Here is a 6,269-nt window from a genome sequence, read left to right as displayed (position 1 = left end):
GATTTTCTGTAACTATTTTTAATTAATTCAGGGAGGACTTCTATCATTGCCTTCAAAGGGAGAATACAGACCAACAACAGCTTCTGAAAATACCATAGTCTATAATAATTCCATTTGCAAGCTTCATTTTGCTAAACCTATCTCTGCCCTCTTCAAACAAAGATTTAAACAAATTCTAACTTCCTTGTTTAGAACGTGTCTTTCGAAACAATACTATATACACCCAGGTTTCAGGTAAGTCACGGAAGAACAGCTACCTTGAAGTCATGACCTTGCTTGTAAGAGTCTTATTCCGACTAGATTCTTACAAGTCTAAACTTGAATCTTAATTTCAGCACTTGCAGCAGGAGATACTAATTTAGGGTTATGAGAAACAGGAAATCAGATTTCACAGTTTTGCAAATCTAAGGGTACAAATTTTACAATTGTATTCTGTACCCACCAAAAAGGAGTAGGAGCCTCAGAGTATAGTTCCAAATTTATCCCTAAAAAAGTTCATTAACAAAACGATTTGCTTTTGGGCACTGAAGAGCTAAAAATGCTTTTAGCTCTTTTAAAAAGGTCCTCAGTAAAAACTATCCACATGTCAACACTAGAGAAAAAAAGTCCAATAACACAAGGAGTGGCTTCTTTTAAGAAGATTTAATTTACAGATATGATTAGAATGTTTTTACAATTTTAGGTATTGAACGTGAAACTTTCACAGCGTTATCTGCAATTAGTTCAGAAAAACACACTTTTAATGAACATAAAGAGAAGCTGTTCTTAAACATACTGGAAGATAAAGTCCATAGAAGTCTAGCTAAAATTTGTACAATACCAAAGATGACAGTAGAGTTACATAGATTTCTGAGAGGACTACACACAAGAAAGCTTGCAATATAATTATTCTTTTAAGCCACGTTTGAACTCAAGCCACCCTCAAACTTCCATCTCAGCTGATAAGTTGAAAACCAAGCACGTGCACTGAGAAACGGACACTTTCCATAAAAAAAGTGCAGCCCTAATACACAGGTGTATATAACGCAAAACACACAAGATATGCCGCTAACATTCTAACACAATTTGCCCCAGTTAAAATAATTCGGTACAAGACCAATGGACAGGAATTAGAATGGAGAATTGTCAGCAAATATACAGACATAGCAGAAGGAGCAGGTAGCTCAGAGTGTAAATAGCTGTTTCATAGATGGTTTGGGGTACTGACTTCAGAATCAGAGAATCAAGTTCCCTCTTTTACACTGGCCAGCTAAACTGAGCACCACAGCAACTTCTTTCATGAAGTGTTACACTTGCCTCCAAAGTACCTACTGCCTGACCCCTATCCTCAGAATCGCATTATTCCATTGCTGGTAGAGGACAGCTAGAGAGAATCCCATTTCCATAATGGATATTCACATAACTATCTATTTGAAAACATGGGCCAAACTTCTAATGCTTCATCTAAAGTGCTTATGAACAGCCAAGACTTGACCATTTGGGTCTCCCAAGAACAAAATGCAACATAAAGAATAAAACCACAGAAGGGGATCAATTTGTTTTTACATGTGCAAATTGGGATTGGAATTCTTAAGTGTACATATGAAGACTAAAAAACAATTAAAAAAAATATCTGTGGGATGCCCTGGCACACTGTGTATAGGTTAGAAATTTGACTAGAATGCAAACAATATAATGACTTTTTTTTTTTTTTTTAAATACAAAAGACCTTGGGTACTCAAGCATGTGAATTCCTCAAGGACCTGGCTCATTTTTCCTCACACCTGCTTCCTCGTCGCTCTCCTAAGCAGTGTGTCGTAGCTTTTCCTGAGAGGACTGATTTCTCCACAGCATTTCTGAAATTTGATCTTTTTTTTTTTAAATTTAGTCCCCCATCAGAAATGCTATTGTTTAGCCCTCTGTCATCACACAATTTAACTACAGTATCTGGGCCCACAGTTTTAGTTAATGCTTTCTGATCTATGCAAAATGCACCCCATGAGACCAGTCTAATTTTTTGCTTTGAAGCCATCGTACCTGTCCCTGCCCCAGAACAGTGGGCACATACAGCTGGCTCCTTGTCTTCTCACTGCAGCAATTATATCTTTCTCCTCTTCACTTTCAAGCAGCTTCATAATTCTCTTCCTGTCTCCTCTCGCAACTCCCAAAACTCTCATCACAACTTTGGACAAAATCTGCTCAGATTTTCCCACATACGTTTCATCTGTTCATAAAAAGCAGTAGCCTTTTATCATAAGAACACTTCCCAAGTTTATCTACAAAGCTACTGTTTGCTTGTTCCTGAAACTCCTTTTAAATTTTCATTTCTGCTATAGGAAATCAGGAAACCACTGGTATCACAGTCAAGTAGTGGTCAAAGCCACCTGGTAATAAACCTGCTCTTCAGTTTACCTTTGCAATCAAGTGTGTTCCATCTTTTATGTTCAGCACCTATTGCAAAGAGAACTTGACCCCAATCCTTTCTTTGCATGGTGATGATCTAATATTGGTAGAAACAATTACTTAAACACAAGAGTTTCCTTTCAAATAGCAACACAGATGACAGTCTTTTTATCCGTTCATTAGGAAATAATTCATCTGCCCTTTCTCTTCTGATGGCTAATGATACAGAGAGTGAATGCCAGAACTGAAAGTGCAATGCATCTACGTAGAAATAGTGTAACACACCTATTTGCTGTTGTACTTTTTGTAGTTCTTTCTTTGTCATACTGACATGTTGATTTTTTAGCTAAGGCTTTTAGCTAAGCAGTGACTGATTTTAGAGAATTATGTTTAAGATAATTACACCACTAAATATTACAAAAAGTAAACAAATTCACACCTGGATTAATTTAGCATAACATCTCTGCAATTACTTTTGCCTTGCTCATAAGAAAACTATTGCCTCAAGCTGGAAGGCATCCTCCTAACGCTTCACGATAGTATGTGTTAACTAGAACAGGTGCAGACTTCCAAACAATTTTTGTAGTTTGCAGTCCTGACAATAAAGTGTGTCCTGAATCTGGCCTTTGCTCAAGACCATAAATCAGTCATCTGTGAATCAAATGCCACTGGCAAAAGCATGTGAAAGTGTAAATCTACAGCTATGCAAATAAGGAATTAAAAACCTCTCTCTTGTACTTGTTTAAAAGTAGAATGATAATCTGCAAGGCTCAGATTACATGATCCGTATCTGTAAAGTGACCCTTATAGAAGAGGTCTGTTAAAAGACTTGAATTTGCCTGATTATCTGCATGTATGTCAAAACAAAGTGTTTGGTTTGGTCTTTATTCTACTGTCAAACCTGTCAGCGTCTCACTTAGCTCTCATACAGTAGCACTTCATTTGATTAGCCTCTTTTATATTTTACTTATTCAGAGTAAACCATCTGATTGCATCAGTCACACTGAAATTATTATTTCCTCGAGATTCCTAACAAACAGAGATTTCTCCAAAAGAAAAACAGTGCAATTACCAAGAATTTGATTATCTGGGAGAATGTCACTGCTTAGAGTTCCCTGTTCATTAGAAATTCACTAGAAATTAAATTAAATAAAAATTGTGCTAGCAACTTCTGGCTTCTGTCAGAATTTGCTTATTAAAATGTGTAAAGTGCGTAACTGGCTAGAAGAAGTGGTGTGATGTACATGATCAATATATGAATTAAATGATACACTGTTTTCCACTGCCATCCCTTTGGGTTGCTACTGCTTGCTTGTCTCTAAAATCCTTACTATTAGTAGGAAAAAAATACAGGGTTGATGCCTGAATCAGACAATAGCTGCTTAAGATTTTAAGAAGTATAAAGCACAAAACACACAGAAGTCAGAAGTGTGACCTCTATGTTCAAAAGGGAATTATTTATTAGATACTTCATCTAGGCCACTCACTACAGTTTAGGATTGCCTCGAAAGCTACAGTCTTTTTGAAATTCAGAACTTCCATAGATGTCTCATGATATTTAAAAACAGCAGCTGAAATACCAAGCCGAAGCTGGGGCCATCTAATCCATTAATCCACCCCCTATGATGGCCCATACTGGCAGCTTCATCGGAGAGAGCAAAACATTCTGTGCTAGAGATTTACTAAATAACCTTCCTAAAATACAGTTCTTTGTCATTCTCACCGATCAACAATCAGCTCATACCAATTATTTATTTCTCCTTATTTACCATAGTTCAAGGAACTACAAAAGCTCTCATTATCTGCGTAACAGAATAGAGAATCTGAGGTTCTCAAATGAACATGAAATTCAGTAAGAAACAGGCATTTAGTACCTTACAAATGTCATTTTGCACCTGCTCGAAAACTTGGTGCCAACAATATCTCAATTTCAAATTATGTTTGTGTTTACAAAAAAGGAAATATTTTTGGTTTTATAATCGTGTCTAATTTTTTAATATTAAGAGAAAATGAACATTCAAAGACAGACAACATTCAAGCATCCAATTTAACTGTCTACCCCACACTTTGTTCTATTACCCTGAATCATTACTTTTCCCTGGTGGTCACTTCAAATAGTGAAAATACTGTTCATATGCACAGAGACCTCTGTAGTAACGTGTTCATGCATTTTTCAGACATCAGAATTGATCCAGATAACTGAATCATGGAGAGCCTCCCCACCCTCTCCATTTGCTAAAACTAAACTTTGGCAAAGTATTAGCTTTTAGGAAGTCAGTCCTACTGGATATCCTTTGTTCTAGTCAGATTCAAAACAGTTTATGAGATTAGCTGTAAACAGCCATGAGATGTTGTGTTTATAGTTGCATTTTATTCCAATCAAAAGACCAAAAGCAGTCTTAGTCCTAACTGTTATGAATTGAAATTTGTATTTTTACAGGTTTTGTGGTATAGTCTACTCTGCTTTTGCACTTAATCTCATTAATCATAGTAAAAATAAATCTGACCACTCTGCTTTCATAACTTATTCTGACTTTTCTATATATGATAAACTCAAGTACTAGTATCTCTTCTACAACTTACATTTCAGAAATCCCTATTTCTCTTCTTTTATTTGTATTCCTTATTGCTACATCTAGAGACAGGTCACTATATTTCATCAAGAACACCCATCAGATCTCTATAATTAGCTAATTTATCTTTCAAATTCTTACCTCACGTACAAACATTTGCAACAAGTTTTCCTATGTCATCAAGTTATATCTTCTGCACCTTCATCACTTAGTACTGACACGATGTTTAAGTAATATCTATGCCTTTTTGCAAGGTGGCACGCTGCGCCTTCTGTGGCTTCATATACTTGTGCCTATCCCACTGAGAAATACGTGGCTTTATTAAACGTGATAATACTCAAGGTACACTATGGTGATCAAGCTTTACATTCAAGGCTACAGGTAATGAGTCCTCAGACAACGTGGCAACGTGCTGAAAAGAACGCTCTATGGCTGTCCTGCTCTTGCCACAGTCCCTACCCCTTCTCGTCATGGGCCACACCATCCAACCCTAAGCCTGTTAGGAAGCATTACAACTACCTTTCAGTCTTGCTGCAGTTGTACTGGGACCTCACCTACTGACACCGCTCAAAAAAAAAAAATTCAGTAAGGAACCGGACCCATTGTTTTTAAACTGTTTGAAAAACCACAAAGACCCTTCCACCTATTTTGACCTTCAGTCACAACTACTGACTTCCTATTAGCATAACTGTTGATCCTATAAACAAACGCAACCTTCAGAAATCAATGCATTTTACTGTTCTTATAAGCCTTGACGAATCTGATTTTCAGCTATGAGAATTGCAGTTACTGATTCCATTTCCCTTGGGTTTCCACATGCATCCCTGCCTTGTCTTTTGGGTCCTGAAGAAGCAAAAGTGTAAAACCACCATGCTTGTGGACAAATTTAGCTAATCAGCAACTGCTGCTAAACCAGGGATAGCTTTAGTTACCCATCAAACAGTTCAGTTTCACTGCTTTAATACTTGTACATAAAATGCAAGACAAGTGCCCTAAAAATAATTAAAGCTTTCATTATTCTATGCTTCAGCATTATTTAACAGCTATTTTCTGAAAGGCTAACGAAAAAGTTTACTGTATAGTTTGATCATAGTAAAGAATGAGAGGAAGAAGGCTTGCTTTTCCTGCCATCGTATTTTTTCCCCCCATCCTTTGAGGCTTGGGATCTTCAGCATCAACTCTTAAAAAAGTGTACTATGTTACTCAGGTTACTTAAGAACACAGAACCACATCTGTGCTATTCAACCCCCTGATGGTGGTTGGTGAGGTTTTTAAGGGTGGATGAATCAGAACACTATCTTTATTCAGTACAGA

Source organism: Pygoscelis adeliae, unplaced genomic scaffold (assembly GCF_000699105.1).
Source record: "Pygoscelis adeliae isolate BGI_AS28 unplaced genomic scaffold, ASM69910v1 Scaffold167, whole genome shotgun sequence".
In the NCBI taxonomy this organism is placed as follows: domain Eukaryota; kingdom Metazoa; phylum Chordata; class Aves; order Sphenisciformes; family Spheniscidae; genus Pygoscelis; species Pygoscelis adeliae.
This window is presented reverse-complemented; position numbering follows the sequence as displayed.